General features: G+C 61.0%; 1 long non-coding RNA gene across 3 annotated transcripts; it reads left to right on the plus strand.

Annotated features, from left to right (window-relative positions):
* The first annotated feature begins 3,351 nt into the window (after nt 1–3,351).
* LOC132505138 (uncharacterized) lies at nt 3,352–23,988 on the plus strand. Of its 3 annotated transcripts, none has more exons than XR_009535276.1 (3): nt 3,352–4,491; nt 4,735–5,139; nt 23,912–23,988. It is a non-coding gene; the product is annotated as an uncharacterized LOC132505138 (long non-coding RNA). The 3 variants fall into 3 exon arrangements; XR_009535273.1 differs by lacking the exon at nt 23,912–23,988 and adding an exon at nt 5,617–8,473; XR_009535274.1 differs by lacking the exon at nt 23,912–23,988 and adding an exon at nt 5,258–5,361.
* Nucleotides 23,989–25,163: the final 1,175 nt, after the last annotated feature.

A 25,163-nucleotide genomic window follows, 5' to 3' on the forward strand; every position in this document is an offset into this window, starting at 1 on the left:
GAGTGAAGTTACACCGGCCTCTGCATGGAGCTGCTGTGGGCATGGCCTGAGTGGAGGCCAGGAAATGGCTGGCCTGGTACCCGGTGCTGGGAGTGACAAGCGCCCCCCTTGGCCCCTTCCCACCCCCACACAGCACCCCTCCCCGACCCAGCCTTGCAGGGTCTCTTGGGGTGAATCCCCCATTGCAGGAGCTGAGGTGAGCAAGGTCTGTGCAGGCAGGTGGGTACAGCCACGTGTCAAGACGCAGAGGCGGGTGCATTGATTTATTAAATTTATGTTTCCAAATTGCATTAGCGTCGGGAAAATTGAGTCTCAGGACATGCCGGGACTGCCCAGCACCCTTCTCCCCAGCAGCATTCAGGCAGTGGCTCAGAGGCTGCGGTAGGGTCAACAAAGCCCTGAGGCCCCAACACTCCCCTCCTCCCAGGGCAGCTCTGGAGGGCACCCCCCAGCATGCTCCTCCCTTGGGGTCGGCCCCTTTAATAAACCCTTCCCAGGCCTGGGCCTGATCATTCTGGAAAAACTGAGATAGGAGGAGGCAGATGAGGAGGGAGAGGATGGCGGGGTAATGACACCCCTTCCTGAGAGCTCGCCGGCAGACCTGCACCAGCATCCTCGGGGGCCCGGCAGCTACTCTCCCTCTGTGCAGAGGGGACACTGAGCCGTGGCCCCAGCAGCACAGCTGGGAGGCAGCAGGCCGACTTGGCACACAGGCCGCCAGCATTTGCCCCAGGACCCAGCAGGGGGAGCAGCTCAGAGAGGACAGGGCTCGGCATCTTGGCGGAAGCCCCTCGCAGGGCGGGGGCATGCCCAGGGTCCCCGATTTGGGCCCTCTGCGCCCCGTGGCTGGACCTTCTGACCCCAGTGCCCCCTTCTATGGACTCAGAGTTGGATGGGTCAGCTGAGTCCCTAGCAGCTGGGGGTGGGTCTTCAGTCAGCTGGGGGCCATGGAGGGCACTCTGCCTCAACGGAGCCCCCGGGGTTGGGACCCGAACACGGGGAGGGCGGGGCCAAGTTCACCTGGGCCACAGATGGGCCTTCCGGCAGGGGATGGGGGACAGGGTTACAGCTCCATCAGGGCGTCCCTGTGACAAGGACGATTAGGAGGGAGAGGGCCCACCTGGAGGACGGTCCAGAGGCTGCCCTGGCCCGCACCCCGAGCTCCCAGCAGGCATCCTGCAGCACAGCCCGGAGGTGGCTGCAGAGCACCAACCCCAGCTGTGCAGGATAACCAGGACGCAGGGCAGCCCAGGAGACACACACCCCTGCCCCAGGCCTGGGGTCCTGTCCCCACACAGGGCCTACAGCAGGGTCACTCTGGAACGGCTCTGACCCATTCCATGTCACCGTCCCTGGGGACCCCTGTGGGCACCAGTAGTGGATGAGCCTGGTGAGAAGGGCTCCTCCTGCTGGGTCCAGCCCAGCTTGCCCCTGGCCCAAGGCCCCTGCTCACTCGTGGTCCAGCCTGGAATTTGCCAGATGGGGAGACAGGAGCCTGTCACTTCTGCTCAGCTTCACAGCCTGCAGCTCACCCTGAGAGGCCCAGGTAGCCATGATGGGCCCAAGGTCACTCAGATGCCAGGGGCAGAGATTCAGCCATCTGACCTCCTCAGACCACACACCCCCACCACGCCCTCCCCACTCTCCCACCTGAAATGACAGCTCAAGGAGCCTCTGGCCACCAGCAGACCACCTGCCAGGCACAGGCAGGAGGTGCATCCTCACCTGTCTCTCCTGGGGCCAGTGGAACATTTTAATAACGGGAGGATTTGCAACGGTTCAGACAGCCCTGAGCCCGGCCTTGGCCACGGTCACAGTGGATGCCGGGGAAGCCACGGAGCAGGGAGGGGCCCCACATGTAGGAGGGGAGGATGAGCAGGCCCACTCCTCCAGGTCCAGCAGCCCAGAGTGTGGACAGGAGGCCGAGGGGGAGGGGGAGGGGGCTCAGGAGGGCTTCCTGGAGGAAGAGTCCCCTTGGCTGAGGCTTGAAGGGCACACAGTCCAGATGGGGGCAGGCACCCCCAAGGCTGTGGGGGGGGCATGAGGGTGGTCTGACCCCCAAGGCGGCCGTGGAGCCCCTTCCCTGGGGGCTGTGAGGCCCGGCAGAGGCACTGGTGCTGCAAGATCGGACAAGTAGACAGGACTTGAGTGTGGGCAGGCAGGCAGGCGGGAGCGAGGCTGCAGCCAGAGGCCTGGCCCCCGGCCGAGGTGGGCTCCATGCCACATCCCTCAACCAGGCAGCCGGGTGGACAAGAGAGAGTCTGACAAGCTGAGGACTCACTTGGCTCGGCTCCCCGACCTGGCCCTGGGTGGTGGGGGGAGGGGGGGCTGAGGGCCACGAGCACTGTCCTGCCCACGCCTCACCAGGGAGGACATCACACGCGGGACGCGTTCATCCACCCGGAGGTGGGCGCTACATGTGGCAGCTGCAGGTGGCCGGGGCCTGGTCACCCAGAGGCTGTGTGGCTGGGAACCATCATGGGATCAGCCTCTGTTTCCCCATCTGTGAAACGGGGATTCGGGTATTCTCTCCCTTGTGGTATGTGAGGATGGAGGGAGGCGTGTGTGCAGCTCCTGGCACGGCTGTCCCCTCGTTTGGGTGGCCTCACCCCCCTGGCCTTGTTCCCACCCTCAGGTCCTTCCTGTGTGAGGTCTGTGGCATGGAGAGGTGGCCACAGGTGGAAGAGAAGGCTGAGAGGGTCCAGAAACAGGTGGTCCTGGGTACCCACCCGGGGTGGGGGGCGGCAAGGAGCTGATGGTTGTCGAGCAACAGGGGGCTGGGAGGTGGACACCATGCCCTCAACCTTCACCGCCGCTCAGGAACCCTGCTCTCCAGAACTAACTGCACACATGTCCAAGCTAAATGGGTTTTATTTTTATGTATGTGGAAGGTTAGTTATGCCTCTCGACCTTGGAGAACTGCCCCTCCGTAGGGGACGTCCTGTGTGCCCCCGCAGTGCATGCCCCCTCTCATCACCCAGGGGCCAGCGGGTCCCAGGGTAGGTTCTGGGCTGTGTTTGTGGATTTGCTCTGCAAGCTGCCGGATTCTAGCTTTCTGGCTTCTGGCTTCTGCCCCCAGGTGGGTGAGGCTGGTGTAGACGCTTAGGCCGGCTTCCTGGGGGGTGGGCCCAGTGCCTGCCCACTGGTGGGAGGAGCTGGTGGGTAGGGCAGGTCAAGGGGCGTGTCTAGAGGTGGCTCTGGGCTCAGGAAGTCTTAGGCAGCCAGTCTGCTGATAGGTGGGGTTGTGTTCTCGACCTGTTGGTGTTTGGCCTGCGGTGTCGCAGCTCCGGAGCCTACAGGCTGTTGGGTGGGGCCAGGTCTTGGTGCTAATGACCCAAGCAAGAGATCTGCCTCCAGCGAGAGTTTAACGCTCCGGACATTTCCGTCACCAGTTTTTGTGACCCCAGAGAGAGCCACAGCTGCCCCCACCTCCCCAGGAGACCCTCCAAGACCAGCAGGTAGGTCCCTCCCAGGCTCCTGCGGAGTCACTGCCTGGGTCCTGGTGCAGGAGACCTTGTGTGTGCCCTCCAAGGGTGTGTGCGCCCTCCAGTCCTGTGGAGCTCCTGCGATCAAGCCCCGCTGGCCTTCAGAGTCAAATGCTCTGGGGGCTCCTTCTCCGGATGCCAGACCCCCAGGCTGGGGAGCCTGGGGGAGCTTAGAACTCTCACTCCTGTGGGAGAATTTCTGCTATATAATTATTCTCCAGTTTGTGGGTCACCCACCTGGCAGGTATGGGACTTGATTATATGGTGAGTGCCCCCTCCTACTGAAACCATACAACTCACGTGGGATTTGAACCCAGCCAAAACCCAGATTGGGACTTGAACCCACAGGCTGGGACTCAAACCACTGTCTTTTAATTGACACACACCTGGTCTCAGGACTTAATGAAGCTCAGGTTCTTTATGTCTCAGCACAGAAGGAATTCAGCGAGAGGCAAAGTGATAGGTGAGAAGTGGATTTATTTATAGAGATACACATTCCATAGACAGAATGCGGTCTGTCTCAAAAGGCGAGAGCAGCCCCAGAGCATGGGGTCCTCTTGGAAAGTGAGAGCAGCCGGCCCTGAGAGAAACACACCCTGCAGACAGAGTGTGGACCATCTCATAAGGCGAGAGGCCCAGAAATACAATGCGGTTTGTTTTTTACGGGCTGGGTAGTTTCATAGGCTAATGACTGGGAGGAGTATTCCAACTGGGAAGGGGTGGGGATTTCCAGGAATTGGACCACCACCCACATTTTGGCCTTTGATGGTCAGCCTCAGAATTGTCCTGGCACCTGTGGGGCTGTCATTAACTAATGTATTACAATGAGCATATAATGAGGCTCAAGGTCTACTGGAGGTCGAATCTTCTGCCAACTTGGGCCTGATTGGTTCTAACCAGTTTATAGTCATAACCACAATGGCTACGTCATTCATAAAGGGTTGTGCCATCTCATCTCGTTGTGGTTTCTTCTTTGTCTTTGGATGTACAATATCTTTTTTCGTAGGTTCCAGCCTTTTTTTTTTATTTATTTTTTTTAATAAAATTTTAATTCTGCGGTACATGGGCCTCTCACTGTTGTGGCCTCTCCCGTTGCGGAGCACAGGCTCCGGACGCGCAGGCTCAGCGGCCATGGCTCACGGGCCCAGCCACTCCGCGGCATGTGGGATCTTCCCGGACCGGGGCACGAACCCGTGTCCCCTGCATCGGCAGGCGGACTCTCAACCACCGCGCCACCAGGGAAGCCCAGGTTCCAGCCTTTTTGATCGATGGTTGTTCAGCAGTTAGTTGTGATTTTGGTGTGATCATGAGAGGAGCTCAGGTCCTTCTACTCTGCCATCTTGTCTCCTGTTCTCCTAAACAGGTTTTAGAAGAAGCTTTAAAACTCCAGAATGGACGAGATAGCGTGTAGAACCCAACTGCAGGAGGCATGTGGATGTCTGGCTCTTGACGGAAGAGGAGGAATCACTGGGCACAGGACAGACAGGCGAATACTTATTGAAATGGCTTTACAGAGAAACTTCTGCCCAAGGAAGAGGAGCGGGACGGAGCTGCAGGGACCTAAGGAACGAGGCGCGGATGGGTGCCCGCCAGTGAGGTGACCCGGGAGAGCCTGTCCGCATCTGTAAATCACAGTAACGAGCCACCACTGGAGGTAAGAACCGTGCCTGGCACAGAGCAAGCCCTGAAGGAGTGTTTGTTACTACTGTCACTGCTTCTTTATTGTGTATAACACACATAACAGAAAATTTACCATGTTTACCATTTTAAAGTGTACAAGTTGGCAGCATTGAACACATTCACAAGGCTGTGCAAGTACCACCTTCATCCAGTTCCAGAACTTTTTTGTCACCCCAGATGGAAGCCCTGTCCCCATGAGCACTCACTCCCCGCCCCTTCCCCCAGCCCCCAGCAGCCCCCAGTCTCCGTCTGTCTCTGTGGAGTTCCCTGTTCTGGATGTTTCCGGTAAATGGAATCATAGGTATTTGTCCTTTGGCATCTGGCTCCTTTTGCTGCACAAGCTGTTTTCGGGGTGCATCCAGGTTGTAGCCTGTGTCAGTGCTTCACTTCTTTTCACGGCTGAGTAATACTCCACCACGTGGCTCTAGCTCATTGTGTTTATCATCTTCAGCTGGTGGACCTTTGGGCTGTTTCCACCTTTCAGCTTTTGTTAACAGTGCTGCTGTGAACGTGGGCATCAGGTTTTTATTTGAACACTGCTTTCCATCCTTTGGAGTGTGTTATTGTTTTTATTACCCAGACACCACTTGAAAATAATAGAAACCTGAAGGACTTCCCGCCACCAGCACACCGCCATCGAACCAGGGGAAACGACAGCAGTTTGAAACCCAGTGCGGGCCGGGCTGCGGAGAAACCCATGTTTGTCTGTCCTGTGGGCCTGGCCAGCTGGGCCAGCTTTTCTGGGAGCAGTTCGGCAGGTGATGTCGAGAGCCATTCCTGCACCCGACATGGCAATTCCAGCCCTTGAAATCCAGTCCTAGGAAAGAATTGCAAATAAGGGGGAATCTTTAAAAAAAGGAAAAAAGTCACTTGTACCAAGCTGCACAGCACTGAAATTTATAATCAGAACAAAGTGGAAAGAAGGAGTGTATCCAACAATTGGGCCGGTGGAGCCACAAGGAAGATTCAGTTCCAAGGACACGAGTGTCTGGGATCTGGACACAGATGAGCAATGCCTGAGATGTGTTCATGAAACAGAGGGCCCTGAGACGTGGGGTGACTTAATCATAGCATGGTGCTACAAGGTTATGCTTCCCACAGAGCGTGAACTCCCCATCCGTGGAGGAGTTCAAGCAGCCATGTGTCAGGTTGCGAGGGAGAAGCCTGGAACCGGAATGGGTAGGCTGTCCGTGAGGCCTGGGAGAGTTCACACCGCCCACTGCAAGGATGCCAGCACACAGCAGGCAAGGGAGTGGGACCTGGAGTCAGCCCACAGGAGCTGGACAGAGGCCAGGCAGCTGGGAAAAGCCCTGGCCGTCCCGAGGAGGAGGCGGCACAAAGGGAGGACTTGCCCTGGTCTCCATGGGCTCCCACGAGAGATGAGTTCCTGGGGTCCTCCATCCACTGTCTAGTGGGCCTGGACTCCACCCACCCCACAGAATGACAGAGGGATCGGGGACAGCTGGGGGACGCCAAGCAGCTCACAGAGTCACCATCCCCACCAGGTGTCTCCTTCCAACGCCCCCGACATGCAACACTCAGGCAGCTTGCACCCTGTCCTGTGCACATGTGCCTTGCCCCTGGGGAGAAGGGGACCAGCCTCGGATGCAGCACCTCGCTCCGTTGAGGGAGGCCTTCGGGCAGACACTGCAGGAAGGACCTGCGCCGGGCCCACCGGTTCCGTGTCTCTCCTGGGGGCTCTGGATTGCCGGTGTCCCCAGTCCTTGGGCTCTGTCCACTCCACCTTGTCCTCTGCAGGAGTGTGTGGCCCACCGAGACCCGGGACTCCCACCCTCGGGCTCTGAGGAACGTCCCTCGAGCATGCCAGCTGGTGGAATTTTGGGGGAGCCATGGGGTCCAGAGCCGCACACCCCACTCTCACTTATGCCAGCCTGTTCCTGCTGATCCCCACTCCTGTGGCCTCCGGTGGCCCCGCCCCAGCATCTGCTGGACAGTCACCCTGAGTGCCGCTGGGTCCCGTTTACAGATGAGGAGACCAAGGCCCAGAGAGGAGCAGTCGCTCTGGCAAGGCCGCACAGCTGGCATCCATCTGGACTGGACGACTCTAGAACCTTCTCCCAGGGCAGCTGCTGGGGCATCTCTGGACAGCCGGCCCCTGCCCTTCTTTTAATTCCTCAGCCTTCTGGGAATGGGGGTCTGCAGCTGCTCAGGAGCAGAGGGTCCAGGGACAGCCCCTGGGCAGCAGACTTGCCGCTGTCCAGGCTCGGCTGCCATGGGTCACTTCCCTTCCATCTCCAGAGGCAATGTTAGGAGAAAGGTCACGGCAGGAATTTCAAGGAAGATTTTAAATCATGTCTCTTTCCAGAAAGGTTTCCTCCTGGGGCCGCCAGGCTTCTCGCACTCTCTGACTTCAGGGGCCAAAGGCTGTGTTCCACCCCAGATGTCTGTTCCTCCAGGGCATGCCCCCCCTGGCACTGCTTCTCAGTGGGGGAACCTGCAGGCTCTGAGGTTAGGGGTGGGCCCAGTGCACCCACCTGGACAGCAGGGATTTTCTTCTCCTGGCTGGAGCCAGACCCCGAGTGCCCGGCATCCTCTGTTCAGCAACAGCCTGTGGCCCCACATCTGTGCACAGGGGGCCCCCAGCAGCCCCCTGAAGCTAGGTGAAGCCCTGGGCCCCACTCTGGTCAATGACAGGGGAGCAGAAGTGACCCGAGTCACTCACGGGCAGAGCATTAAAGAGCTGGCGCCGCTTCTCCACCTGCCCTGCCCCTGCTAGGTGGCTGGTGGTGTGTCCCTGAGTGAGGATGGCATGGGGCAGGCCCTGGATGGCCCACCAGGGACCTGAAATACCTTTGCTGTGGGAAGCCACCAAGATGACCAGACCTCTGTCACTACTGCAAAACCTGGCCCAGCCAGGACCTGGGTCATCCCAGGCTTCAGCACACCCACCCTCCCCACATCCACACCCATCCTGGAATGCTCTCCAACACCCTTCCTTCTAATTCACCCCTCCCCCAGGAAGTCTGCCCTGATTGCCTCCTGCGGTCTCAGAACTGGCTCGGGCCTCCTCCTTCCTCTGCCTTCAGTAGTCCAGAGACAGGGACACATCCCAGCATTCACAAACCTTTGTTGGAGTAAAAGGAACTCAGACCCAGCTAAGGAAATGCAAGAAACCAGCTAGAGGTGTATGCAAGGGAAAGGTAAGAGGCAAAGGGAGGACAAGGGGGCCACGTGGGCAGCTCACAACACAGAGCACACTCTTGGGTTCGAGCCATCACCTGCCCGCTTGCTGAACACCACTCCCATTAAAAAGACGAATCCAATAATAATGAGCAAACCAGACAAGAACTGCCCTACCCACCAGGATTTCTGAGGCCCCTGGTGGACATCAGCCAATAGGTTTCAAGGCTGACAAACCAAATGTCATTCAGGGTCACATTAAAAGAGGTATATATTCCCAAATGAGGGAGGTTATCATCCTACTACTCCACTCTACACTGGCCACAACTTGTGTGAGACGTTGGAAGAGACTATTCAAGGGTGGCAGTGTTGGCTAAGTGGGGCATGCCCAGGGCAGAGCAGCCAGCGAGGGCAGGGACTGACACCACACCCCCCAGGGAAAGGGTCTTTGGAAGCACAACTTTGAGAAGAGGGTTCAAGGGATGGCTGAGCATCAGCAACCCCCTCCCCCACGTAATTCAGCCCCTCAAGCTCTTGAAGTGCGTGGACCCACCTTCTAACAGCGCCTTGGGGGTGCTCCTTGGGGTCTGACCCCCATGTGTGTCATGCTCACCCTGGTGTCCTTCATGCCCATCACCCTGGGGAGACTGCTGACCCAGCTGTAGACTCTCTTCAGTCCTGTTGAGGGGGGCCCTGTGGGTGCTCCGAGGGGGGACTCCTAAGCCAGACCCAGCCGACTTAGGCATCCTGGGCCTGCCTCCCACCTCCCAGTCCAAGAGTTTTTGCAAGAACAGCCAAATCCCTGATTTATCAGCTCAGCTTTATCTCCAAAACCTCCTACAATTTCCCAGAGAACAAAATTAAATACAGGATTTAGGAGAGATTTTGCAGGGCCAGGAACAGGCTGACGTCTCGAGGCCGCTTACGCCTGGGCTGAGTGTGGGAGGGTGGGCAGAGGGTGCCCAGCCCAGCCCCCACCCAGCCCTGGAGCTCAGTGGCCACAAGGCACATGCAGGGGTCACAGGCCCCCTGCACCCGCGTTCCCCTTCACCACCCCTGCCCCATCATTACTGGTGAGCTTTTCAGAACTCGTAGAAGCTCCATCACCTGGGCCCCAACGCCCAGCTGGAGTGGACACACGTGTGGTCCTGCCATGGGCAGGGCAGGATTTAACCTACCTCCCAACCAGCCCTTTTAAGGGCGAGGAAACTGAGGCTTAGTGAGGTCAGGGCATCTCCTGACTCTCAGACCCCAGGCCGTATTGGGGTGCTGGGACGTGGCCTCAGATGCAGCACTCAAGCTGCACAGTCTTGGAGAGGCTCCCGCAGGGCTCTCCTGCCTGCCCACCCACGGGGCTCCCCCACCTCGCCACATCCCCAGTAAAATCCCTGGACACGGCTCGGGGAGCACCCCCAGCTGGCACTGCCTGTGTGCCCTCACAGTCTGTGCCAGGGGGGAAGGTGTGCTGGCTCCGTGGGGGGTGGGGGCAACAAGGGCTCTGGTGTCTGGTGCCTGGACCCTGCCCCAGGGGGCCCGCACCCTGGCCCTTGTCCACCAGTGCTCTGTCCCCAAGGCAAACCGCACCTGTGAGCATCATGGGGCTGTGCGCCCTTCTGGAGAATCATGGAACATCAGGGTGGTCTTGGGGACCTCTGGGCTTGCAGTGGGGTCAGAAGTGAGGGTCTTAGGATGGTCCCTAACTTCGTAGCCTCCTACAGGCTGAACAGGTGGAAGCCGGTGGGCCAGGCAGGGAGCCTGGGGGAGCACTGCCTGCCCTGTGTCCAGGCACCTCAACCCCAGGCTGGTGTCCACTACCGGGGGGCTCTGCTGGCCTCAGAAGGACTGCAGGCTCTGGCGCCTTTGCCCGGTCACCCCGTAGCCAGGCTGGGCCCAGCAGACCCCCGTGGAAGTGACTGGACTGACCAGCGATGGTCACATCCCTGTCCTGGAGGCCCTGGTCCTGGGGTGGCAGATGTGGCGTCATGGTGGAGGCAGCGGGGGTGTTGGACGTTGGGTCGTGAGCAGGTCCAGGGTCCGCCGAGCCCCCCACCGACTGGGGTCTTTGCGGGAGCCTCTTCCTGCCTCTGTAACAAGAATAACAGGACTCGCAGGCCTTTTCCTGGGAGCGAGGATGGACGGGGCGATGGGGAGTGGGGCTGGCCCAAGGAGGGGTCCAGGCAGCTTGGAGTTGGGCTGAGGCCTTTCGGGGTATTGGTGAGGTCAGGCCCCATCTTGGGGACAGAAGGGCCATTTTGACACTGTTAGTGTTCGGGCCCGAACCCTGTCTGAGCCCTGTGTCTCGGGCCTCAGCGCTGGCTGTCCTGGATGCCCTGACGTTCTGCAGGTCTCAGGGGCTGCTCACACACCCCTCCCCATCTTATGCCTCTGCAGCCCCAGGAAGAAAGATGTATGGGGTCCTGGGGCGGCCTGGGGCCACACAGCAGTAACACATCCTGGGCCAGTCGTAAGCTGCAGACCCTGAGATCCAGGGGACCGGGGCCTGGAAGGGGTGTCGGGGGGCCCCCTTTTCCCCACTGCACAGGGGAGCCCGGGCTGCAGCAGGGATGCCTGCCCCCCCCGACTCTGACCTTGGCTGGCCTGCCCCGGCACCCCCACCCCCTGGCCAGCCCCCTGAGGCAGCCACACTCCCCACCCCCAGTTCTCCGCACCCCGCAAGTTTGGCCCCAGCGACCTTGGGCCGTTCCGGTGGAGTGTCGGCGAGGGAGCCGCTTCTGATGTTAAGAGTCTCCAGCAGCAGCATCTGGAAATGCCTCTGTCGGCAATCGGGCCGATTAGGGGTGTGCAGGCTCCAGATAAGAGCCCGGGGTCATTTGGAGGGCAGACACAGAGGACCGGTGCAGAATGCATACTCTCCACCCAGCCCCTGCCTCCCGCCCACCCCTCCCTCTCCTCCGGCCCCTCTGGAGGCTCTGGTCAAGGGCACGGAGCTGCCCTAAAGTCAGGCTTCCCGGGTGAACCCTCATCCCGCCTGAGCGCTCTGTGGCTTCTGGCGAACCCCTAAGCTGTCTGTGCCTTGTCTGCAAAATGGAGCCATGGTCTGCTTCTCTGGCTGTGGGGTAACTACAGTGAGGTGTCTAGCCCTCTACATGGCAGGCTGCAGGCCACGGTGGGCCAGGGGCTCCTGTCTTCTCAGTGCTGGGGGATTCTGGGACCCATTAGGGAGGTGGGTGAAGTCTGACCCTCCTCCCGTAACCCCGAGGCTCTGGCAGTGGGGTCTGGGCCCGATGCCTATTGGGCTGGGCTGCACTACGCCCTCCGTCAGACAAGAGGAGTCAGGGTCTCACATGCAGTGTGACTGGGGGGTCCCCAGTCCCCAAACATCCCCACACCGGGGACCCCAAGGGACCCTCCCATCACCTTTCTGTGGTCAAGCCCCATGGGACCACCTCATGCTCCCCCTGCAGCAGCAGCTCTCATCTGGGGGTGACTCTGCCCCGGGGACCCTTGGCAACGTCTAGAAGCATTTTTGGTTGTCACAACGCCAGGCGAAGGGGTGCCGCTGGCATCCAGTGGGTAGAAGCCAGCCCTGGGCCCCAGTGCACAGAGGCGGGGAGACCCTACCCTGGAAGGGGCATTGCTTTTCCTGTGGGAGATCCTGAGAGAAAGGGTTCTCTTCTCTCCAAGACAACACCTTTCCAGCAAGAAAGAGGAGACGGCGCCCACACACCCCCAGCCCAGTGTCCTTGGCCAAGGGCATCCCAAGTGCGTCTGAAGGGATGTCAGGCCCGAGGCGGCGCCAGGAGACCAGTGGCCCCAGAAAGGATGCAAACAGCCCCATTGTAGCCCCTCCAGGGCTGCGGCGGGAGGCTGGAGGCCCGGCTCCACCCAGCACTTAGCCCAAAGAGGACCTGAAAATAGACAGAGGACGTCGGCTGGACGGCACACCAAGCCCCAAAGGCCCTCGCGGGAGTGGTGGACGTGGCGTGGAGCCGCTTAGCTGAGAACCAGGGCCACTCAGAGTCTCCAAGAAGGAGCAAGCGGCCGGTTAAGTGCTTGGAGGAGAAGGGCAAGGTCACCACAGGGCCTAGCCAAGGGGTCAGCTGTAACCCTTCCCATCTTGCCGACCTCTCACTCCCTGGCCTCCCCGCACCGGCACACCCATCCTTCCCACAAAGCCCCCCAGCCCTGCACCCGCTGCCCTGCTCCGGGCTCATGTGCACACTCCACTGACGGCCCCCAGCCCTGCCTGGTTTTCCAAGCTTGGGGGCCAGGGTGGAAGGCACGGTCCCCAGGTAATGTGCGCCTCCCTGCTTCAGCTCCTCGATTCTTGATCTCTGTGGCTGTGGGAAGCAGCCTCAGGTGGAAATTTAGCTCCTGGGTGTTGTTCCTTCCCAGGCAGGCAAGGCGAGGCAAGATGGGACACGGATCTCCGGCCTGGGCTGGCCAGCTGGGGCTCCAGAGGTCAGTGCAGACACAGTGTCCCAACAGTGACAGGGACCCCAGGAGGCAGGGGCTCAGTTGCTGCCCTCTGAACTCTAGGTGCTCCCAGAGATGGGGGGGACCACCATTCAGGCCTCCATCCTGGAGACCATCCTGGAGGGCCACAGCGCAGGGGCCATGGGGGTCACAGGGAGGCCCCTGTCCCAGGCCCTGAGCCTGTCGGAAGCCAAGGGGAGACCCTTAAGTGGGCCTGGCCAAGGCCGGAGCCCTCCGTCTCTCTCCCCACAGGCCCAAGTCTGCTCAGCCCGGGAACCTCTGGGAGGTAGGTGGGCAATGGAATCCAGGTGGGGCTCCCCCCTGCACTTGGTGACGCTCGCCTGCCAATGGCAGTGAGTCATGCTGGTTTTCTAAGACCCTGTGAGCACCCAGGGTGTGCCCGGAGCTCTGGGAGTTAGCGAGGGATTGGACGGGCCTGACCCCACCAGCCCATCAGAGACCCAGTCTCTGCCTGCCTTGCACCTGGGCGGCTCATGACCACGAACCCAGCTAATGTCCACCCTCTGGGTCCCCCAAGAAGGGCAAGGAGGTTCCTGGGACTTGGGGTGTTCTTTGTGGGTAAGGTAAGGTCAAATGTGGCCTCCGAGGAGGGGGGAAGACCTCTCCCCCAACCAGGCAGGCCCATGGAGGGAGGGCACACTGGCACGGGGTGTGGGGGGCAGCCTCTGCCCGCTCCCAGCCCCCCGTTAGCGCCGCCCCTCCGTCACAACCCTGGGCAGCTCTAAATAGCCGTCAGCCAAGGCATCGACCGACCGCAGCCCCGCTGCCAACACAAAGGCCAGTCAGGAAGCCCAGCCGCCAGTGGGTGGGACCAGACCCCCTCCCGCCCCCGCCGCACTAATGCACTTTGCATTATTGTAAATCTTGCTTTCCTGAGAAGAGCGGGAAGGGTGCTCTGGGGACCCTGCCTCTGTAAGGGAGCTGGCGCCTCGTCCTCACAAACACCATTTACTCCTGATTTACAGAAAGTTCCTTCCTGGTGGGTTTTGTGTGCCCTATCCCGCACCCCCGCCACAATGGCGCCTGCCAGCCCCCAGCCCCAGCCCCTCTGCTGGTCAGGCCGACCTCGTGGCTCCTCAGAGCTCAGGTCATTCTTTCCCCAGGCCTCCCCCAGGCTGCTCTTCGTCCCATCTCTCTCCATCCTCAGGACCGGCCTTGGGACCCCTCCTCCAGTAAGCTCTCAGGCAGCCCCAGCTCCTCCTGGGCATCCAGCTGGGCCTCCAGCTGGGCCTCCGCGTCTGCCCACACCTCTGCCTCCAGCAGCGAGTGGCCCCATGAGTATACAGGCTGACTAAGTGGAGGGACCCCACCAGGCTGAGCCAGTGTCCCTCCTCCAGGTGACATTGTGACCACCGCCAGAGGGGCCACCGCTGGCTGGACGGACACTGGCCAGCACGAGCTCCGCCCCGGAGTGGGTTGGGCGAGCCACCAGCCCAGCCTGGCCCAGCTGGCCAAGCCCCGGCCACCCCGTGGCCAGCTGATGGGCCCGCACGGCGTCACAGATAGAGGGAGACCCTGGCCGGAGGCACCCGAGCATCACTGCTTCCCGGAGAGCTGGCATTGCATTCCTGGGGGAACCGGGGGGGCTGTCTTGAGTATACAAGGTTTCCTTTGTATATTACAAACCAAGAAGAGCACCAAAAGATGTAAAGATGCATTGTTCATATTCTCCATGTTGGAGAGTACCATGATAACCATTATTTAAGGTAGAATGTTAGCTTCCAAGGGCTCTCCTAAAAAAGGACCACAGCCTGGGGGCTTAACCCAGAAATTCATTCTCTCGCAGTCTGGAGGCCAAAAGTTGTAAGGCAAGGTGTCTCGGAGACGTTCTCCCTCCGCAGGCTCCAGGGGAGGATCCTTCCCACTTCTCCCAGCTTCTGGGGGCTCCTGGTGTTCCTTGGCTTGTGGCTAACTTGGGTTCTGAGCCCAGGATGAGCTTGGGCTCAGCGTGTTGCTGGCCAGCTGGGGGCTGGCACCAGCATGGCACGTCAGGGGGACGGGGGAGTTGGGGTCAGGGGGAGGATTGAATCCTGCATAATGGGAAGCTGGCACAGGGGGGCCGTGCGAGCGGAGACCTGACCCTATTTGTCTCATTAACAAATCCAGTGGGGAGAGGCCACCTGTCCCCACCCACTCCCAGCCCTGGCCAGAGAGGGACGCAGATGGCGGTGGTTGACTCTGGGAACGTGGTCCGTTTCTATGGCGACGGGGCCTCCTGGTCTTGGTGGAGAATTGCTCACCAGGCCTTGGGAATGGGGTGAGGGGGTGGGGGCTGAGCCAGGCCCCCCATCTTTGAGCAGGGAGCACACCCTGCTTACTGGACATCCAGGGCTCCGGGGACCCATGAGGTGGGGGTTGGGATTGGCTAGAGCAAAGCTTCTTGGGCCCTGAGTGGACTTGAGCGCCCAAGCAGAAGGTATGCCCCTCCCGACTACCCGGGGAGACAAGTTCCCCCCCAGCCGGGGGAGACCAGATTCACAACATCCCCTCCCCCACGTCCAGAGCGGCACCCTCACCGTTAGCCGCAGAGCATCCTGCCCTGAACTTTGGCCTCGGCATCAGTGATAAAGTGTTATTTTTAAATTGTTTAATGGTGTGTGAGGACCTAATGGGGTTTGCCATCCGGAAATTGTCCTGGATCAATAGGGAGAGTCAGGGTTTTGTGGCCCCACCTCAGCCCCGAGCTGTCTGTCTCCCAAGCTCAGCCTGGAACACTCCAGAAGGTTCCAGAGACTTGGTGGCTGGGAAATCGTTTCTGGAAGGACAGAGTTGTGGAGTTGGGAGTAGGGAGAGCTTGGCTGTGTCCCACGACCACCATGGCCTGCAGCCCCACCCACCTGTCTGCAAGCCACTCCCATTCTCCTGGAGGCATCAAAGGCCTCAGAGCCCCCACAAAAGGCGCCCTCCTCATGAGGTGCCAGTGACAGGCAGAGACTCCGCGGTCTGCGTGGAGCTGAGGAGAGGGGTTGCATGGCCTCTGCCTCGAGATTCTGCACTGCCAGGTCAATGAAACACTAAAACAAACTGCTTCAGAGTGTGGCGTGCAAACACACACAGGCAGGTGGGTACCAGGAAGGCACTGATGGGGCAGAGTGACCATCTGAGAGAGGAAACAGGTTCCCAGGCTTGTGGGCAGCTCTTGCTGGACCAACAGGTGCGTGAAGTGGCCTGATGCTGGGGCTGGTTTTCCCTGAACGTGGGGGTGTGCATCAGGTTAACCTCCTCCATCAGGTTAGAGGCTTGGGCTGCCCCATGTTTTCCAGGGTGGGCTCAGCGGAGTGTCTCAGCCTGGACGGAAACCCTGAATCCTCCGCCCCAGGGGCAAGGGCTGGCCCAGCTCTCAGGTGCAGGGGGTTCTGCAGGGGCTTCACAGAGGCCTGTGTGAGCAGAGCCACCAAATGGGGAGCAGACCTGGATGCAAGAGGGATGGGGACGTGCAGCTTGGCCCTGTCTCCCTCCGAATGCCCCTTGGAGAGACCCGGCTATCGGGGTGTCAGTCCCAGGGTTCCCCCCACCAGCTTTTCCAGGGCCCCACAGTGTCTGGTCTCTGGTGTACCCAGTCTGCTCCCAGGGCCTTGGACAAGCCCAGCGTTTGTCCAAGGAATAATAAACCCATGGCAGCCGGGCCTTACACAGAGGGACAGTAGGAGCTGTGAGCCTCCCCAATCCAGAGGCTGGAGGGAGGGCTGCACTTAAAAATCTCATGTATGCGTTTTATGCTCAACAAACAGAAGGTCTGTCTGACTCACGTGTGTAAATCTGCATGTTTGTGGCGGCCCCACCTCCTGAGCCCACATCCATCTGCCGGTTTGGACTGCGACTTCACGGGCTGGGGAGGGACCTTCCTCCCAGGAGATGCGAGTCCTTGGGCCTCGGGAAACCCAGGACCCCTCAGGGAGGCTCAGGTGAGGCTGCCAGCCTCTAGACAGACCAAGGCCTGGGGTGTCCAGGTGCCCTAATACCCGGCCGCCCTGAGCCAGTGTGAGGAGGGCTGTGCCTCCAGGACCCTTGGAGGGAGAGTTTGTCGACTCAGCTGTCTGACCCCCACTGAGCGACACCCCATCGGTGCCTGGACAATCCTTAAGACCTGAGAGTCCCCGTGATGCAGAGACGCCCACATGGACCTCAGAGGCAGCCACCTGTTAACGAGGCCCGGCATGGGGGGCACGGAGATCCCCTACCCCCCGGGGCGCTGACCTAGAAGCCCCAGGGCAAAGGGGGTCATCACGTCACTTCCCCCTTCAAAGCCCCCCACATACACACACTACATCTGCTCCCTCTGGCACTTCCTGATTCCTGCCTCTCCTTGAAACTCCCAGACCTACAGGAGGGCCTCGGGCTTGTGTGGCCTGGACCAGACCCACTGCTGGGCTGGGCGGGATGCTGAATGCAAGCAGGGGAGAGCCTGCAGCCAGGCCCCAGTGGCCCTGCTTGCCTCGCTCCTCGGCTGGGATGCCTGAGCGCTCAGCGCCTGCTCAGGGGACACCCTCAGATCAGGGATGCCCTGATCTGTGTGAGGATGTGGACATGGAAGGAAGAGGTAATCCAGGTGTGCGGCCAAGCACAAACAGCCCAGGACCTGGGGAGCTTCCCGGGGGCACGTATCAGGGCACCTCCAAACTGCTTAGAGGGGGTGGGGCCTGCGTGATGGGTGGGGAGACCAAGGCTCTGTGTTGCCTGCAGGGTGGGGGGTGGTCCTCCTCGGTGGCGCCCACGGATGGATAGGGTCACAGCCAGTGGAACCCTCCTACAAGGCTAGCCTCCTCCCTCATCCGGCCCCCAACGTTCCCCATGTGCCAGCAGCGACCACCCCCACCCTCAGCCCCACCCTGGGTTGGCAGGAGGCCCGGGTACGGGATGGAACAGGACCACAGAAGGTGCGGGAAAACCCAGACACCCAGCAGGGTGGACTGTCCAGTTCACCTGGCCAGGTGCTGGGGTTTGGCCACAAGGAGTGGACTGGGGTGGACCAGGCTGGAACCTTGGCAGGCAGTGTCCATGTCCTGCTGTCCCCAAGCCTGGATGGAGACCCCCACTGCCCTCAGCCCTCACTCCCCAGGAAGCCTGGCAAGTAGTCAGTGCCCCAGGGCAGTGCTGGGCCTCCAGGGAGGGGCTGTCTCTGGTCACCCCAAATCCTCAGGGTACAACCAGGCCACAAGGACACCTATTGCACTTATGGGAAAACCGGGGCTTCGGGAGCCTGGGGACCACTCCCTGGTCCACCGGCTGTGGAGTCAAGCTCAGAGCACCACGCTGGGGAGGCTCTGCTGGTGTGACACTTGCCGCTGAGGGCCACCAGGAGTGGCTGGGCCCCGGGTTGGGACTGTCCCTCACTTCGGCCAGGCAGAGGGGACTGCAGCAAGGCCTCAGGCCTGAGTTCCACTGTCACAACTTCCCAGCCTGCAGCTCTAAGCTGCTTGGAGAACTTCTGGGACCCTCTCCTGAGAGCAGGACTGGGGGCGTGGGGCGTTCTCTCCGGGGACCCAGGGCGTCTGGGACATGATCCCATCCTGCCACCTTAGCAAGTGGCTAAGCACGGCTACTGGAACCTGGGCCTCCTCCACCCCACGGAGCCCAGACACAACCAGATGCATGTGGCAGTTGCGTGGCAACCCCACTGCCAGCACCGCGCCCCCACGCCCACACAGGCCGGTCCTGCCTCCTTCAGCACCTCCAGCTAGACCAGTGTGAGGGAGGGGATGGTGGGTGGAGGACATCCTGGCGTCTCAGCCGGGGTTGGCCTCTCTGCAGATGAGCCAGACAGCTTCACCCCTGTCACCTGGCAGGGTTCTGGGCTGCAGGGCCCGGGGGGAGGGGTCCTGGTTGATGGGGGTGTCTGCTGGTCCACCCTCTGTGCTCAACGTCTGATGCCCAATCCCCGGAAAAGGAAGAGAAAATGGGGCCCCAACCACCAGGAGCACCTGGGACGTCCTTAAGCTTCCAAGTGATCCCTGGCACTCAGGCATCTGGGGTGGCCTCAGACCAGGAGACGGAGGCCAAGCAGCGGTGCTGGGCCAACGTCTCAAGCTGCTTGGCCCCAGTCGGAGGCCAGACTGGCTTTTTTGAGAAGTGGAAACACGATTTTAGGCCGGCAGGTGATGTGCCCCACCCCTCACATGTGAAGTGTGATCTGAGCTCACCTGGTACAGAATGATGCTCCCAATTAGAGCCAGTGACATCTTCAGAGTGAGAGGGTGAGGCCCCCCCAGCCCCATCACACCTGGAGATGGAGCCCTCATGCCCTGCATCACCCGAAGTCACACGCTGGGCCAGAGCGGGGACTGGGACCCAGGCCCACCATGTCTCACACATCCTGGGCTCTGGGAACAAAGGAGCCCTCTCCCCACCCTTTATGCCATTTGCTCTCTGCAGGGCCTCCCCAGCCCTGGGTGCCCAGACAAGCCCTTGCGTGGCCCTCCAGCCACCCCCACCCCCAGGACCTGGGGCTTCCCCTCCCTGCAGCCCCCACTCCGACAGAGGTCTGGGGGTTTTGCTGCTGTCTACCTGGAGGCAGGCTGACCACAGACACCAGCTCTTCCCTCGTGGTCCCAGGGCCTCCCTGCATCCTGGCCAAGACTGTGTCCCCTCAGCAAGGAGGGGCCCGGCCGGCCCTCTCCTCTGGGGCCACACAGGTTGTTCTGGGGGATGGAGGATCGGGGAGCAGGGCTGGGCCCAGGCTGCTCCTGCCTGAGCCCCACTGACGCACCGTGTCGGAGACACGCACCTCCCCATGTGTTGTTTATCTCTCCTCTGATGTCTGAGCTCTGGACGAGGTTGAGGGGCTCTTTAGGCTTAGCTGTGCAGGACACCTCAGGTCCTGGGGAGATTGTGGAGAGTGCCTGAATGGGCCTGGCATCCTCCCAGGGGTCCCCCGCTTTTTCCACTGGGCCGGGAGGGAGTCCAGCCTGGGCCCTCCTGCCCCATCCTCTCTGCGGCACCTGAGAAGGTGTTCCAGGCAGGGGCGGGGCCCATGCAGCCGCCCTGAGGGCTCCTGGCCTCAGCACAGGGAGCGGGGTGTGTGGAATTTCCAGGAGCCTCCCTCTCCTGACAGCCCAGGGAAGGGCCCTGCGGGTGGGGTCTGTGCCTCTGCCACTGCCCCCATCCACCCCTCAGGGGCTGCCAGCAGGGCTGGAGCTGAGGAGCCCGGGAGTTCCGCTTTTCTGAGATGAATCTCTTGGCAGGTCCTGAGTGGGAAGGAAGCAACCTTTCCTGCCTCATCTCACTCGGCAGGTACCCCCACCCCACCCCACCCCCGCCCCGGGCCAGGACAACAAAAGTCCACACCTGCTTGCAGATTTCCACACTTAAACTTGCCTCAGACTCCCCTGGTCTCCTCTGGAGAAAACAGCGTGGTTTTCGGTGTGGAACCTCTGTGTCGTCCCCCCCGAGTCCTCACCTGCAGAGCCCACATGCCTGAGGGTCTTCGGATTAATCCACACGCAGCCCCTCCCTGTGCTGCCCTGACCGTGTGGGGAGGGGCTGGAACGCACAACACAGCACAGCAGTGCGGGCTCAGGGTGGCTATGCTGGCAGAGATGGGATGTGAGGAGACAGAACGGAGGAGCTGGGGGGCCCCAGCAGGCTTGGGCCTCTGTGTCCCCAGACCCACTGCGCAGGGCTGACCTCTGCCCTCAGCAGGCTTCTGGCCAGCCGTGTTCAGGCAGTGTGCTGGCCTCTGGGTCCTGGAGGGGAAGGGTGGGGCGGGTGCTCATCCCTGCTCGCACCCATTCAGGCACGAGGGCAGTGCACAGCCCCAGCCCCACCCCCACCCCGGCAGCCTCTCTCCCTCCTTGTCCTGGCCCTGAAGTCCAGGCGGTACTGAGCTGCCGTCTGTGGTTCCCCACGCCTGCCCACTTGTAAACAGCCTCTGGCAGGGTCATCTGGCCAAGACAGACCAGTGTGACCAGTGGACTGGGCAGAAGCACCTGGGGACCGGCAGCCCCCTCCAGTGTGGGCCCCTCCTGAGAGCCTGGGGGTCCCAGCGAACCTCAAGGAGCCGAGGCTGGCCCCACCCAGAGCTGGGAGCTCTTCTGGCCCTTGGGGCCTGAGCCTCCGTTTCCTTACCCACAAAATCGGTGGTGGGGTCCTGCACCACTTCCAGGTTGTTGGATGGTAGAGGGGCCACCCCTGCCTGGCTCTTGGCAGGGCCAGCGGACACTGGTTATCTCAGCCAGGAGCCAGCTCAGGGCTCCAGGAGCCCAAATGTGACTGTTGGAAACAGAGAAGCAATATTTGCATTTCAAGGCCGTCAACCCTGGAAACCAAATATTTCGTTTGGGGATCAGACCTCATGCACCATGACGAGCAGATGCCCAGTGCCAGTTTGGGACGGAGGTAAGGACAGACTCTGAGGGTCCCTGGCATCTCCGAGTGCCCACCCCGAAGTGAAGTGGGGACACCCACACCCCCATTGGCCGGTGGTGCCCTGTGACCTTTTCCTGGTCCCCCCTGTCCCCTCACGGTGATCCTCTAGACATGGGGGGGTTGCTACCCACACACTCGGGGGACAGCCCCTAAGAGCGCCTGACCGGGACACTGGGTGTAGCCCCAGCCATCCGCAGGGCTCCTGGGGTTCCCTCCGAGGCCTTTGCACCTGGCCTGTGCCCCCACGATTTTCCTGGAAGCCTCCACCTGAACCCTCTTCTCAGGGGCCCAGTGGCTCTAAGCCTCACTGAGTGTCCGTTTCTCCCACTCTGCTCCTCAGAGCCCCCCGGGCTCATCCTGTGCTAATACATTTACTAGGGTGTTATCTTACTTAACCTTCAGGATGAAGTTCTGAGACTCGGTTTAAGGAGCCTCCTGGCAGGGATTGCCGGTAGAAGCAGTAACCTCTAATCCTGAGGTCCGCCCAACCTCCACTTCCTGTTGGGGGCAGGGGGCGTCCTGCCTTGCTCGATTCTGCTTTTCTGCCTTGTCCCCAGGACCCTGTCTGTCCTCATCACCATGCTGCCTGGCAGTCGGGCAGTGCCTGGCACACACAGGCGCTCACTGTGTGCTTGTGGAATAAAGGAGTGATTCAGGGCGCCGTAGCCGGGGGTCTCTGTTCAGCCCCTGAGAAGCACAAGTTCTCCTCTTGCCCCACTGTCCACCAGACTCTAGCTGAGCCAGTCTAGCCCTCTGCCTCAGAGGCCAGCTTTGCCCACTCCCTGGGGCACTGGACAGTCTACCCCCACAGACCGGAGGCACAGTTTGTTTATATGAACTGTGTGGGCAGAGGGTCTTCGGTCCCTGGGGCCTACAGCAGTCACAGCTGGCCATGCACCCTCCTTGAGAGAACCCAGGGTCGGGGCTGGAATCAGGTCACCAGGAGGCTCCACCCTGGGCTCCGAGATGCCAGACGAGACTTTGGCCTTTGTCAGCCTCAGTTGCCCCTCTGGGAGGAGGGGTGGAGCCCCCACATCTCATGGGGTCCATTTATCCAGGTGAGAGCTCCCCCTCCCCAGCACACTTCTGACTTCCAGGCGCCTCTAGAGCCATCTCCGCTCTCTGGACCCCCAACATTGGATGGCCCCGGGGCAAGCACACTCTTTCCCCTGGGCCTCCCAACCCCATCAGGCTGTCTGGGGGTGGCTGAGGAGTCAGAGGTGGGCTCTCCACCTCATCACTGGGTGATGGGCACTCAGGTGGGATGCATGGAGCGACACAGGGGGTCCACGGGGCTGGTGCTGCTCATCACTTGTGCTGGTGCCCCAGAGTGCGGGGCCGGGGCACAGGGATCCCACGAAGGGAGGTGTGGGCCTCCCTAAACTCGTGCTGCTCTGTACGCAGCTTCAGAGTGCCTCTGCCTCTGCTGGCTCAGCCCTGGGCTGTGGAGGGAACTGATCTGGGCGTGGCCTGCTTGCTGCTTGCCAGGTGTTTGAACTCTGTGGTGTCTGGACATGCAGCCAGGTGGAGCACGTGATTGGGACACTCCCCAGGCCCAGCTGGCCGGCAACGGGCAGGGGCGGGGAGGGGGGGTGTCGGTGGTGGGAAGGGGGGGGCGCGGAGCAGCCCGTTCCCAGGCTGGCCCCTCCTGCTGGGCTGTCACTGCTGCCCTCTGGAGCCACCTGGGTGGGGAGCACCTGGGCACTGCGGGACCACCAGGCTGATGTGGGGGCCAAGGGGCTGCATTAGGAGGGAGCCAAGCTCTGCCTGCCAGCTTCAGCCCCCAGCCCAGGCCTCCCCCACCTGCCCTGCAGCCTGCCAGCAGATGCCCCCAAACTCTGGCACCAGGTCCCCACGTGGCCTCTTTCTGGCCAACTTTCTGCCTCTGGATGGCGTCAGGAGGCCTTCCGCAGCCACCCACGACTGGTCGTCATGGATGTTTCCGTGGAGACCACCCCCCCGGCCACTCTCAGGATGGCCATGGAGGCAGAGATGGACACAGCGAGGCCTTGAGGGGAGAGGGGGCAGGAGCTGGCACTAAGGCCAGACCAGAGTCCCCACGGTCCCTCGGGACACGGCAGAACTCAGGACTCGGCCCAGGACCCTGGGAGCAGCAGTCCAACAGGAAAGCAGGACCCCCTCCAGCTCCTCTTGGTGGGGACGCCTGTGGTGACAATAACGCCTCCCCCAGCCACCTCTCTCAGAGGGAGGAGTGGTGGCTCACGGTGAACCCAACAGGTTTCTTCCAGGGGCCCACACTGTCCACACCTTCCCACTCAACCTCGACTCGCAGAGAGGGAAACAGAAGGCACTTCCTACTTCACTAATTTTTCCGAGGTCTTTACCTCTATTGAGGAATAACTGCATGCAGTGAAAAGCTCAAAATTTAAGAGTACAGATCTCATGGGGTTTTGAAGACTGAATAGGAGTTTGTTCTGGTGGCCAGAATGAGGAAGGACATTCTTGCTAGAAAGACTGACCAGCAGCAGGTCAGTTTGTTTTTTTCAATTTTTTTGGCAGGGGATGAGCCTCAATGTGCGGGGCACGTGAGATTTTAGTTCCCCGACCAAGGATTGAGCCTGCTCCCCTTGCAGTGGAAGCCCAGAGTCTTAACCACTGGACCACCAGGGAAGTCCCAGCAGGTCAGTTTGCTGATGTGAACCATGAGGGAACAGTGATGCTATAGGCTGCTTCTACGGTCACCCATTTATCAGAGCTACAAAAGAGATTTGCTGAAACTAAGAAGAGGCTGCTAATTAACCCCCTTGCTTGGCCTCTTCCAGGTCTCAACATCTGTTACACTCCAGTCACCGCCAAGTAGACAAACAACTTTGCACGTGAAGCTTGAAGACCTTTCCTGGGAGAGCAAAGAGGCCCTTGTCCCCCACCCCCACCCCCCACCACTGTCCCCACGGCCTTCACACAGAGCTGGCCCAGGAGTGGCGTCACCGCCTGGTCTCCGCCTCCAGCCTGCTCCCTGCCACACAGCATCTCATGGGCTCTGGGGCCCCTGGGCATGGGGGGGCCCCTTTCACCCAGGGTGATGTGAGGCAGGCAGCGTCTCTTCTTCCCGTGCCCCCTCCACAACCTTCCCTGCAGCCCCAGTGCTCCCGCCCCACTTGACATCTGTGAGGGGGGTGGTTCCGTTCCCAGGTCCTTCTCAATGAACCCTGACCCCTGACCCCTGACATGCCTGCCACCTCAACAGTGTTGCCCCCTTTGGACCACAGGGTCCAGGGCCCCACTGCCACCGCGGATGGGGAGCCCGCAGAGCAGGGCAGAGCCCAGAATGAGGGTCGAAAGCACGGAGTCAGGGTGCAGAGTGGCAGGGGGGCGGGAGGTGAGCAAACTGAGTATCCTGCCTGAGAGCTGCAGGGCGGGGGAATCTGGGTCGCAGCCTTCTCCCGGCCTGGCTGCCACCTCCCAACAGGCCTCCACTCCTCCTGGGCTCTGTCCTGCTTCCCTCTGTCTGTGTGTCTGTCTCCCTCTGGCAGGAAACCCTGACAGATAACCAGGACCCAGCCTTAGTGCTTTGTTTGTTAATTTTACAGCCCTGTGACCACCCTGCAGCAAGCACGATTCTCCAACCCATTTTACAGATGAGGAAATGGAGGCTCAGGGGGCAAGTCGCATAGCCATGAGGCAGAGTGCCCAGACAGCGTCCCTGCCAGGCCTCAGGCCTGAGCCCACACCCGCTCCCAGTGGCCAGAGGAGGGTTGAGCCAGGTTTGCACGTGTCTCCAGACCAGATGTGCCATGGGACTGCCTGCTCACGAGTGCCCCCTGCCCCCTGTGAGGATCCAGGCTCCTTCTGGGCCTCCCCCTCCCTGCTCTGTGTCTCCTTCAGCCCTGTTCATGCCCTCGGGTCCAGCCCCAGACCTGCATGGCCTCAGGAAGCTCTGGGTCCACTTGGAACACGGCCGTCATCCTGGCCTGTGGTGTGGGCTCTGTCTCTCCCGGTTCCCAGGGTCTGCAAGACATCACGAGGGGCTGGCCGCCCTGCTCACTTCCTCTGTGCGGCCTTGACATTCCGCAG

Source organism: Lagenorhynchus albirostris, chromosome 15, assembly GCF_949774975.1.
Source record: "Lagenorhynchus albirostris chromosome 15, mLagAlb1.1, whole genome shotgun sequence".
NCBI classification, from domain to species: domain Eukaryota; kingdom Metazoa; phylum Chordata; class Mammalia; order Artiodactyla; family Delphinidae; genus Lagenorhynchus; species Lagenorhynchus albirostris.